Here is a 13,368-nt window from a genome sequence, read left to right as displayed (position 1 = left end):
TTATTAACCCTTTAGTTTCACTTCATCAAACAGCTATTTTCATTAGAGGTTTCTGTTAAAAACATTTAATTCATTAATAATCTAGTATGTGTTCATTTTCTGTCATAGTTTCTTCAAAATTAAGTTTTTCTGTGGTTTTTAAATAAAAATATTTTCATTTTCATCATGATGCGTACACTCCACCTCTTTGATTGCCACGCCCCCTGGCCATGCCCACTTTCCCAACCCTACCAACTTAACTAACAAATTTTCTGCGGGAAACCCTGTTGTACGATGCGCCGATTGGTTGTTGTGATATTTGGCCCACCCCTCCTCCACTGTGATTGGACAGCCGTGTGAGAACTGAATTGACGAGCTGATATTTTTCAACTCTCTGTGCTCAACCCTGAGTGCGAAAAAAACGCAGAGCGACGGCTTTCATCTAAGAAAAAAAATGCTAGCTGCTGGCTTTTATGACAAATGCAGAGCTTTCATTGGAAAAAATTGAAAACATACGCCGGCCGCGGGCGTAAAAGCTTTGGTGTGCACGCCCCCTTACAGTGCATTACACACTGTAACAAATTCTGGGTTGTTTTCAACCCAGCGCTTGGTCAAACAGTGCTGAATGAATTTTTATGTTTTTTTTTACGAGTTGGCTAATTTTGCATAAATTTGTACAAAGTGAATCATGCTAAACATATGATTATCATAAAAAACTACAATGAAACCCCACCCCAAACCCCAACGTCACAGGAGAAAAAGCAAATCGTACAAAAACGTCTAAATATGGTTGTACGAATTAATTTAAATTAGCCACCTCATAAAATACATACGAATTCCCATGAGATTGCTTTGGGTGAAAAGGGACGAACCCAACCTTGTTGGGTTGTAATTTAACCTATTTTGGGTTTTTTACTTAAGAGATGTTTCAACCCAAAATGCAACAAATAAATATTTTCTGGGTTAATTTAATGACTGGGTTTGTATAAGTTAAATCTTAAATCGCCTTACCGATGTCCTCCCAAAACTGTCCTACAAAGCCAAAGCGTACGCATTTGGTCAAAATTGAGTTAAGGGTTTAAATGGGCTTTCTGAGATCTGTTGTGTCTTGTGACAAAGTCTCCTGGTTCAATGTTGTCCTATTTTAGAGACACGTGTGTTCCAAAATTGCAGAAACATGTTTGACTGCCTGGTGTAAAAAACTTTAAGGGCATTTTTTTCGGTTTCAGTGTTTACGTAGTTACTGCACTTAGCCTTTGTAGGGCAGAATAGTTTGCCTTAATTCTCTCATTGTAGATTCACTATTTAGCTGTTCATTTTTCTAACCTGTAGAGGGCGCCTCTTGCTTAGATTTAAATATAGAGGCATTTATATGCAATATATTTGTTCTCCAGAGATCAAATAGACCTTAGCTGCTCCCTTTAGTTTCTACCGTAATCACGACGCCGCAGCCTGTCACGCTGCTCACACAGAGGTCAGGTCATCAGGTGTCCCGGCTCTCTTAGAGAGCTGCGAAGAGCAAAGGTCAGAGTCGCAGGTGGGAGGTCAGCCTGCTGCCTGACACTGTGCCCACCCTCAGCTCTGTAAACTGGAAACATCTGCAGGAGACAACAGAGGAGCGTTACAGGGAGACGGGGAAAAGAGCATGACATAAATCTTTAAAGATAAGCAAACGAGAGAAGAGGTACCGCTAGAGTCTCCACTCGTTTTTTAAGTGGTTAATGACCTCATTGATCCAGCGTGTTTTTAAAGGAAAGGTAGTTGAACTCCTTGAGCTTAGGTATCAGTGATTTAAGATACACAGTTGTCAATAAGAGTGATTTTGGGGATTAAACATGGTGATTGCGGGTGAAAAGAACTCGATTACTAGCAATGCATTCATTTAGATCATGACAGGAAAATATCAATAAATTACCCTTGAGCTCATGTTACTTCATAACTTATAGATATATTTATACTGCGTTATTTATATGTTTAGTGTGCTTTATTCCACCTTTGTGTGTATAGGAATGAATAAATTGGACTAGATAGTGATGAAAAAGCTAATAAGTGCACAACATGTAACTTTTTGAAGTATTATTGCAATGCAAGTTATTATTGCATATTATATGCACTTTTCCCAGGAATTTCGATATATCTTGCAGGGTAGTAGTAAGTATGAATGTGTCCACACCTTTAACTGTTATTTTCAGACATATACCAAGTAACATAAAAATATAAAGAAATGGACAGACTTTACAATCAAACATTTAAGGTGAACACCCCTCCCACCCTACACGTCTGGCTTCTGTGATGTATGGAGTCCTGGCTCCTCCGTGGAGTGTTCTGGGGACAGAGACACTAAGCAGGCTGCTCTGGTTTAGTGAAGTCAGGCCCCCTGACAGACTCAATCCGACTGTGAATAATAATAAATAGCGTTTCAATGATGCTCAGTGTGAGAGAGAGGATGAAACTATTATTGATAAATAAGCAGCGAGTGCATCTCAGTTTGAAACAGCGAGACCTGCAGCTAACAGCTGCGTCCGGCTCCCTAAGAGACAGAACCTGTTTATCCTGTGGTTTCAGCGTATGCAGGAGATACAGACCGACAGTTTTCCAGAGCTCGTTGCTGCTGATGTCAGGGATCAAAGACTCCCTCGCCCCCCCAAATACACACACACATATACATACATTCCCCATCCTGCTGAGTCCCATCATAAGTGACTCTGATGGCATCTGGTCTGTGGTTGTGTTCCCAGAGGGCCCTTCTGTGTTTTCTGCTTTCTGTTTGCTTCATTTGATTAATTCCAGTGATCAGTGAAGGAGACTTGGTCTCTCTTCTGGGCTCCTTTGGAACATTAGCCCTGAACATCACAACGGTGAGAGGACCTTACAGCGGGCAGACGAAGATTAATGCATGTTGGTGTTTCTGGAGAATACAAAAGAGACAGCGTATGATATATGTGCAAGTGTGTGTTTCAGAATGAAGGCATGCACATATATGTCATTTAAAAGAAAAAAATTAAGTAGCGTTGAATGAGGAGGAAAGAGTGATGATTAACAGAAAAATGAAGTGACTTTTAAAAAGAGTCCAGACTCAATGGATTTCCGTTTTAGTATGTTGCTAAGGCATTGACACAATACTTTGTTGTAGAGGTTTTCAAAAACTTTTGTCAGCTGAATCCCCTTGACTAGATTGAAAAACTAAGATGGATTATAATTACGGATGCAACTATATCATAATCCTCAAAAACCTCAAGTACAGCATTTGTGCTCATTTCTGTGCATTTCGGCAGTATGTTTCGGCCAAGGCTTTGAACCTATTCACGGAATGAAAAAACAGAAACTTTTGATGTTTTGCAAGGAACAGAAACTGAAGCAGAAACTTTCCAAAAATATATGTTCCGGAACAGAACTGTTTATTGAAAATAATAGTAACCGGTTAATACCGTTATTTTTTCAGTTCTTTGACAAAATTTCTGTGCAATATGACTCTGTGAATTTCACTTCCGGTCGTTGTTGACTAAATAGTGGTGTAATAGATCACAGTTGATCCGTGATCCGTACAGATCACGACCAACGGTTCGGCTTGCATGCGATTCGCGGATTAATAGGCAAATTTAAATAGGGTGAAAGTTGATCATTTGCACGTGTTTTAAAGGCTTGCCAATGTTAACACTTAAGTGATTTTAAACAATTTAATCGCAAAAAAGGCGCTAAAGTGAACAATTTTCTGTACGCACATGTGGTTGAATGTGTCCGGTCCAACTCCAATCAAACGTGATTATCCCTATGCCCTTCAAAGATCAGAACTCTTGATGTATAAACTTGAGAGAGAGTTGCGCTACTGTGTCTCATACTGTAGTCCATTAAAATACATTTGGCAAAGCACTGAAAAACAACGTAATGTTCTTCCAGAAGCACTGTTTAGGATTCGTCCTCCGTCTGTGTGAGCGCACGTGTTTAAGTGCACTCAACAAATGTAGTCATGTCAGAATTACCGTTATGTTGCTTACATAATGTAGCCTTTTTTAATGTTGGATGACAAGATAGAGACTTAAGAAAAATTATGTAGACTAATAGTTTAAGTTTAATGTCCTAATGATCAGCCTACTTATTTGTATGTCCCACAGCTGACATGGAACGTTATTAACGGTTCAGGAACGTCAATTTAAGCATTGAACTGAAAACGTTAAAATACTGTTTCTGTTCGGAACGAACCAATTGGGATTAATATCTGGTTCAAAGCCCTGGTTTGGACACCAAATACAGTCCGGAATCAGAGATTTTAAAATTGATAAGTTGATGTGTCCTTTAGCCATTTATTTTGAATTTTTACTAACAACATAACTCCCATAATTATTATTTACATTATATTATTTAGTTTTGGATGTTTAGAATTTACCATGCAGCTGCTTCACAGAAGTTATAAAACATTTCAGAACTTCAATGTAAATTCCATGAATCAACAAGAATAATCCCAAATACAATATCAAGGTAAATAATCGACAATGATGATTTTGGTCATAATTGTGTAGCCCTACCTAAATATTATTTACTTGTACCTCCTGATATTTTAAAGGAAAACACCACCGTTTTTCAATATTTTACTATGTTCTTACCTCAACTTTGCACGACGCGTCGTGAATGTGTTAGAAATTAGCCTATAGCCCCATTCATTCCTTAGGATCCAAACAGGGATGAATTTAGAAGCCACCAAACACTTCCATGTTTTCCCTATTTAAAAACTGTTACATGCGTAGTTACACGAGTAAGTATGGTGGCACAAAATAAAGCGTGGCAATTTTTTAAGCACCAGAGGTCAAAGTGCTGCAAACTGAGTGCTCTTCCGCCATACAATATAGTTCTCATTTTTTATCCGCTTAAAAATCCCTTTATTTTGTTTTATTTTGTGCCATCTTACATCATACTCGTGTAACTACTCATTTAACGGTCTTTAAATAGGGAAAACAGAATGCAATGGAAGTGTTTGGTGGCATCCCTGTTTGGATCCTAAGGAATGAATGGGGCTAGGCTAAATGCTAACACATTCATGACGCGCTGTACAAAGATTAGTGCAAACATTGAAAAAGATAGGTGTGTATAAATTCATCTAAGTTGAGGTAAGAACATAGTAAAATATTGAAAAATTGTGGTGTTTTCCTTTAAGTAAATATTTAAATAGTTTAATAGCACAATTGCATGTTCAACATTGATCCATTTGAATGTTTTTATCATAGTATTTTAAATAGTTTTTTTTATTATTCCCTGCTGTTGGAGCTTTATCTGCTATTTTTTACTGGTACATAAAGTGTATCTGTCTATTTTCTCAGTTTTCTGATATATTGTAGTGTTGTGTATGCAGATTAAACTTTAAAATATTCAAATTATATATTATTATTATAATTAAAACAGATTAAAATAGATTATATTTATATATTTAATTTTAACTATTTATTTACATTTTATTATTTGATTGTAAGTAATTAATTAATAATTGCGTGCAAATGGTGTTATAAAGTGATGCATAAGATCTGAAAGTGCTATAAAATCCCTAATGTTCGCGGCAATTTAATGATTCTTTGATCCAAGAACCTTTAACTGAATGAATTTTTGTGTAAGAAGCAATTGTCATTATCTCTATGCTTCTTTCTGCAGTACTTAGAGATCATTTTGTAAATGATCGTGTGTGTTTATGAGTAGATTTAAGGGAGGTAGCATGCGTTTGCTTATGTATCCACGTGCCTCCGTAGGATGTGAAGATGATCTGAGTTTTAGCGCTCCTATCACTCAGCAAGGGGTCCACTTTAACCATCTCTGTTATTAATGGCCACCCAACACTGTGCTGCAATAAGCACATGAGAAACAGCAGAGAGGGGTAATTTGTTGTGTACAAGGCCAAAGGTTGAGAAGTTCAGACGGGAGAATCTTCTGGGTGCTCCAGAGAGAGATGGTGGACGAGGGGAGGACAGGGGGCCAAACCAAACACGCTCGGCTGTGTCTCTCTCACCCTCCTCGTGGTGGATCTGGCATACGGCCAGTATGCATTAAGTGTGATGATGACAGACAGAGATAAATAACCAGCACATTAATCATAAAGAGAAACAGAGAGAGGCCAAATGAGTTAGTAGAAAAAGAGTGGTAAAATAAGATGTAATTGAGATCATTCTATAACAATGAAGATCTGGTCCATCTAAAACAGCTATAAAAGAACCCCTGTTTACAAAAATACCGACAGTTTTGTTAACAGCGCAACAGAAGGAATTTTAGGTAGCGCAGCGTTATTCAGCAAAGGAGCACGAGACCACCCACAGTTGTGCGATTGCTGTATATTTAGAGCGTTTCCTTAAACCTGCTACCAATTTTGCTCCTAATCTGCAGCTCTGACCACCTCTGGCTTTTCTGATGGTGTAATTCGTGATTTCAGTGGAACGTGGATTCTGTCTGGCAGGATGCAGTGGCTCACAGTATGATAAGCCGCACGCATTGAGTTGCTCTTAGATATTGCTCCTTTTCAAAGATTCTGCGGTTTTCAGAGGAGACTCTTGGTCTATGAGTCTATTATTGAACAGTTATTTTGAGATGCTGAATTGCAATATTGATAAAAGGTTTCCTTCCAGGCTATATGATTTCAAAAAGCACCTTTAACATCCAATGATGTCCAAAAAGGCTCTTTGTTATCAAAAAAGTTTTACAAACTATAAAAGGTAAGAAAGAAATGGTTCTTATAAGAACCTTTGACTGTAGAGGTTCTTTAGGGAACCAAAAATGAAGCCTTTTTTATTACTTTCATTTTTAAGAGCATAGTGGGGAATCCTGGCCACATCAATACCTTACTTAACTGGATAAGAAATAAATGACTTCATGACCCATTTGCTTTTATGGGTTAGGTGCACCTTCAGCACTGTACTGAGGCAGTTTCAAAGTAATATTTTTGTAAAGTTTCCATAAGAGGGAATGAACCTTTTTAAATAAATGAATGTCCATGTTGGCCCAGTCTGCTTTTGCTGGTTAGCACGGGTGCTGGGGCCTAATTTATAAAATGCTGCGTAGAAACCGTCCTACATTTGATCTTACGATAATTTATCAAAAATGCGTACGTGTGATTCATAAACTGAACGTACGCGCAGAAAACGTACGTACCCATAGACATATATATTAAAGGCTAGAGTCTCTAACGTCATCACCTGGCGGCCATCTTACCACAGGCTTCTCGCTCACTTGTAGCATTGTGTTTTAATGGTGCAGGTACTTTTAAATGACCATAACTTGCTCAATTTTCTACTGGTTTTAAAATGGTTAGGTTTCTTAGAAACGTTATTAACGTGGCTATAATTCTGGATGCTTTAACATGTTTCATGATTTTTTTATAAGGTAAATGCAGACGTTCCACTCAATTGGCCAGCAGCCCGGGCGAGACATCTAGCCTTTATATCTATGCGCGTATCTCTTTCTTTCAGATGTGAAATTATTAAATCGCAAATGATCTTGAACTTGTACATTTCCTGTATTTTCTGTTTGTATCTTAATAAAACTTTGCTAAAACAACAAAGCTGATGATGGTGGCCAAAGACTATTGCACAGTACTGTATGTCAAAACCTTCCTATTCCCTTGAAGGGCTCTCAGGATTCAGACATAGTTGTGCTTTAAATCAGAATTCCATTAGGCTTTTTCATAACCCTCAGTAATTATCCCGTGTCAGGCCTTGATCCCACAGCAACTTCACCCATGTCCACTTGGATTTTATGTGGTTCTGTTTTGTGTCCTTTTGTTAGACGGTTTGCGTCGGCACGCTTGGGATGAGTAGCGTTTGATTCAGCCAGACTAAATGCCTGCTTTAGCAGGTCATCTGCCACTTTGACCCAAAATGTCACAGTCACTCTGGCTGTCAGGCAGGAAAGTGTTGAGGTATGGGCCGCTTTTGTTACATAACCCCAAAGGGATGATGCGAGTGTGTTGTCAAATGTCAAACTGAAAATGGAAAGAACTTCAGGCCATTTATGTGATGGAAAAATAGGTTATAATTGTGTTCAGAGTTGTGTCGCTGTCGGATTCATTTATCTACATGAGGAAAAATATATGTCTTGTATTAAGGCTTGGATTAAGCTTTGGATTTTCTTGATGTAAAGTAAAATAGCTACATAATGTATTGTAAAGTATTTATATGAAATAATAAAATTAACCTTTTTTTAAGTCAAAGAAAGTGCCGTGGAATAATTCACTTAAATAGGTGCTTCACTAATCCATAGAAGAGGCATTTTTGGCTGAATGGCTTCATAAAAACGTACATTTTTGATTTAAGTCGGGTCACAGAAAGTCATGGTGCTCCCTACGGCCAGTTCATCTCTTCTGTTATCTGCACTATTATCTTGGTCATGCACTTGAACAAAACCACATACAGAACCCTAAATTCAGTCTTTCACTCTCATGGTCTGCCTAAGCACTTCACAGACTGAGATTTAAAACTATAGTTGTGCTTGTGTTGGATGCTTTGTATGTTTTTGCTCTTAGACGAGCACTTGGACAAGAACCACCTCTGTATTTCTATCTGCAGCAATGTTTAGGATTTGTAAATCACGACAAAATTTTGCCCAAGAGTTCATATTAACGACTTAAGAGCACCTAACATAACGATATGTAGTATTTATTGTAAAATCATGTTTTGATCTTCTACCTGTTTTGTTTGCATCAATCACAGTCTGTTCATGCTTACCATACTGGATTTTAAGCATATCCAAGCAGTTTTGAACAGAAGAAAAGAAGTGTGGATGCTGAAAAGCATTTTCTTCATTTTATATATGTTTTTAACGCATAACAATGCTGTGAAAGAGCACTGTGTTAGGAGTGCAAAAGGTTGTGGGTTCAATCTGAGGTAAGATACAGTACATAATCATAAAATTTTAATGCATTGTAAGTCGCTTTAGAAAGTGTCTGCCAAATGCATCAATGTACATGCATTCCTTTTTCTAAATACTTAATAAATTGAATTACACTATCAGAGGTAACTTCCACACTGTATAAGACTTGGATGTGCATTAAAGGGTTTAAAAATTTAGGACATGAGGGCGCGAAAATGCTGATAGAATTTAATTTTGGCACTGTCAGAAAAAGTGGTCAAAAATGGTCCCTAGCTGTCACTGGGGTGGGACCCTTTAAAAAAGTACATCTTTGCACCTTAAAAAAAGTTAATATACCTCAAAGGTACAAACTGGTACCATACCAGTTATACCAGTTAAAAAATACCAAAAGTATACTCATCTGTAAACCTAAATGATACTATTAAGACATTTTAAAAGGTACTGCCCCAGTGCCTTTAATGTTTGTTTAGGGTATCAAAAATTTAATAAATTTGGAGTTTTTAGGGTGCAGGATTACCATTCATACCTGTACACTCACCTAAAGGATTATTAGGAACACCTGTTCAATTTCTCATTAATGCAATGGTGTGGGGGATGTTTTCTTGGCACACTTTAGGCCCCTTAGTGCCAATTGGGCTTAGTTTAAATGCCACAGCCTACCTGAGCATTGTTTCTGACCATGTCCATCCCTTTATGACCACCATGTACCCATCCTCTGATGGCTACTTCCAGCAGGATAATGCACCATGCCACAAAGCCCAAATCATTTCAAATTGGTTTCTTGAACATGACAATGAGTTCACTGTACTAAAACGGACCCTACAATCACCAGATCTCAACCCAATAGAGCATCCTATCAATATGGGCCAACATTTAGGTGAGTGTATATAGTGGCAAGAAAAAGTATGTGAATCCCTAGAAATAAACTGGTTTTCTACTGTGATTTGTCATAAAATGTGATCTGATCCTCATCTAGGTCACAACAATAGACAAACACAATGTGCATAAGGTGACAACACACAAATAATTCTAGTTTCTTGTGTCTTTTTTTGAGAACCCCCATTAAACATTCAAACCTGCGCATCGTTCAGAAGCAATTTTTGCTCATTCCCCTTTACAAAACCGCTTTAACTCAGACACATTTGTAGGATGTCTGGTGTGAACCGCTCTCTTGAGGTCATTCCACAGGTTAAGGCGCATTTTGTTTTTCTTAAGCCAGTCTGTAGTGGATTTACTACAATGCTTAAGGTCATTGTCCTGTTGCATCAACTAACTTCTACTGAGCTAGGATTTTTTTTTTAAACTTAATTATTCATTTTACTCTCGATGATGGCAAGTGGTCCAGGCCATGAGGCAGCAAAGCAAGCCCAAATCATGATGTTCCCTCCACCATACTTCACTGTTGGGATGATGATTTGATGTTGGTAAGCTGTGCCCATTTTGCGCCATAAAATTTTTCCCAAAAAATTCAACTTTTGTTTCATCAATCCATAAAATATTTTCCCAGTAGCACTCGGGTTTGCCAAGGTGCTCTTTTGTAAACTTCAGGCTCACAGCAATGTTTTTCGGGAGAGCAGCGGCTTCCTCCCTGGTGTACTGTCATAGACACCATGCCTGTCCAAAGACTTGCGTACTGTATGGTAGACTCAGGAACAGAGCTGTGTGCCCATTCCAATGATGTCTTCAAGCCTTTAACTGTTACTCGTGGGTTCTTCTTTACTTCATTGACTATTCTGCATGGTGTCTTAGGAGTCATCTTGACTGTGCGCCCACTTCTAGGAAGGGTAGCTACAGTATTTAACTGTCTCCATTTATAGACAATTTGTCTAAGTGTAGACTGATGGAGGTCTAAACATTTTGAGATTGTTTTGTATGCCTTTTCAGCCTTATGGAGTGCAACATTTCTTGATCAGATATCTTTATAAGAGCATGGTTCAGAAAAGCTGATGCTTCTTAACAGCAATCTTAAAATGTGTGAGTGTCTTAATATCAATCAAAGTTGCACCAAACCACACATTTAAACTCATTTTATTAATTGGACTCCAGTTTGCCAGCTTTTGACAAAAAAAAGCTTTCAATAAAGTAATTAGTCTCATGGGCTCACTTACATTTTCCTCCAGCACTGTGAATGTTTAATGGGTGTTTCCAAAAAAGACACAAGAAACTGGAATTATTTATGTCTTGTGAGCTTATGCACATCGTGTTTGCTTATTGTCGTGACCTAGATGAGGATCAGATAACATTTTATGGCAAATCACTGTAGAAAACCAGTTCATACCTAGGGATTCACATACTTTTTCTTGCCACTGTATTAACTTTGCATTCAAAAAAACGCATTATTATTTATAGCTTCTGATTTTCAACGTGACCTGTTAGAATAACAAATCTGCATCTGATGACATCCCAATATATCAGCAAGATAAAGCCAAACAGATTACCTTATTCAGGAGCTGCATTTAAAACATTGTTGTTGAATTTCAGCTGCCCCCCTATGGGAGCGTTTAACCCAACGTTGTTCTTATGTCAAGAAACTCTTGGATTTACCGGTCTGGTCAGTACGTAGATAAATACACACTCTGTTCGCAGGAAAATGTCCAAAATGGGCTGCTAGTGCAATCTGCGATTTGTCTATGAAACTCTTAAATTTGGCAACGTTCATTTCTGTACTTAAGTAAATCTACACATTTCCCATGAAGGGATTTGCACCTCAACAATCATTTCCATGTGTGAATGTGATGGTATAGCGTTGAAAAATGGCGAAATGTTTTCCTTATCTTTCTACAGACCAAAATATTTCTCCAAACCCAGAGAAAAACTCTTTTTGTTTTGAAGAGTGTGTCAAAACACAGAGCTCCACCTTAGGGGAAAGACTTCACCATACCTCTGTACACACAGAACCCACGGCCAGGTCACTGCTCCAGAAGACCAAGCAATCCATCAAATTACCTGCTAAAATAAAGAATAATAAATAGATTGAAAGATGTTTTTGTTCATTGCTCGCTTAGCTTCTGTGCCAGCAGATCTGTATTTGTTCGCCAGAAGTGTTTTCGCTCAGGTTTTAAAACTTCTTGTTAGGGTACTCTGAAGAGCGTTTTAGGCTGGGCTGAAAACACAAAGCTTGCTGGTCTGTCTAGTAGTTTTTCTAGAACAAGGGGTTTATCACCCATTTCTTACTACACTCTAAAAAATGCTGGGTTACCCAGCGTTGGGTCAAAAAGTGACAAACCCAATCCATTGAGCTGTAATTTAACCTATGAGTTGTTTCAAGCCAAAGTGTTGGATTGTTTTAACCTATTTTTGGTTTAGCCCTTTTTGACCCAACTCTGGGTTGAAAATAATCCAGCATTTTTTAGAGTGTAGATACATTCCAAAATTGTTTATAATTCTAAGGTCATGTTGCAATAAAACACATTTTCTCAAGGTCATTTCAGCTACTGAGCAAGGTTGGTCCTCATTTAAATTATATTACTCATTTAAATTATATTAATTTAAACACCGTTTCAGAGTGTAGAATCGAGCTAGGCAGGTGTGGCTAACCAGCCACCTCAGCTTCACCCACGTCCTGCTTCTTTACCTATTTTTGGATATCCGGGAGTGATGCACTGTGACGCGTGGCCAAGATGTATGCCATAGATATATACACTAGATGTTGCCTTGGGGTTCTAAGCATGCCTCAAAACCGCCGCCATCTCAGAACAGGGGTCCTGTCATAGGAAGTAGCTAGGTAACGCTGCTATCTCCGCCTGCACTTCGAATTCATGGACAATGCCAGACTTTTGTGCTGCGTATGGATGTAAAGGCTACTCGCACTATGCATTATAGTTAGAAAAAGTAGATTTTAAGATTTTTTTCTGGACTCAATGCTATATACATGTCTCACTGTTGGAATGAACCAAAAGAAAACCTAGAAAATAGCATTCATGACGATTTATGGGGATTTTATTTCCGTTACACCATTGCTTACAATGACGCTGATGCAGGGCTCCCCTGTTTTACCATGGCGGCTCTATTTGACGCATTCGTTCCAATGAACTGCAGTAGCCAAGGCGACATCTAGTGTACATATCTATAGCTTATTCAATGTCTTTGGTATACTTTAAATAAAATTTTTAATGTTTTAGCAATGATTGGTTCACTTCACCAAATACAGAATTGAAAGCTGGCCTTTTGGAATTAAATTGTTGGAAAACATTTTTCACACTTCCCTCCCCTCCCCTCCAAAAAACATTTTTAACAGGGTTTTACCCACAGAACCAATGACACCTAACAACCGTTGAAATTAGTTTTTTGTTAGCAGTTGTCAGGGATAGTGGGACTTAACCTCTACACTGTAAGTTGATCTATGTGTTGAACCTCTTGCATGACGTGGTCATTAAATATACATGTATTGTTCATATCAGATTTAGATACGTTTTCAATAGAGAATTGCTATATCAACAGGTGGGAACCGGACACATCAACAGCCGCAGGAGTTTTCAAATAGGACTTTAGAGCTCTTGGTGACTTCATCATGCTCAGAATCAATCAGTTAAACTTAAGGCTGGAAACTCT

Source organism: Misgurnus anguillicaudatus, chromosome 11 (assembly GCF_027580225.2).
Source record: "Misgurnus anguillicaudatus chromosome 11, ASM2758022v2, whole genome shotgun sequence".
In the NCBI taxonomy this organism is placed as follows: domain Eukaryota; kingdom Metazoa; phylum Chordata; class Actinopteri; order Cypriniformes; family Cobitidae; genus Misgurnus; species Misgurnus anguillicaudatus.
Note: the sequence above shows the minus strand (reverse complement) of the source record.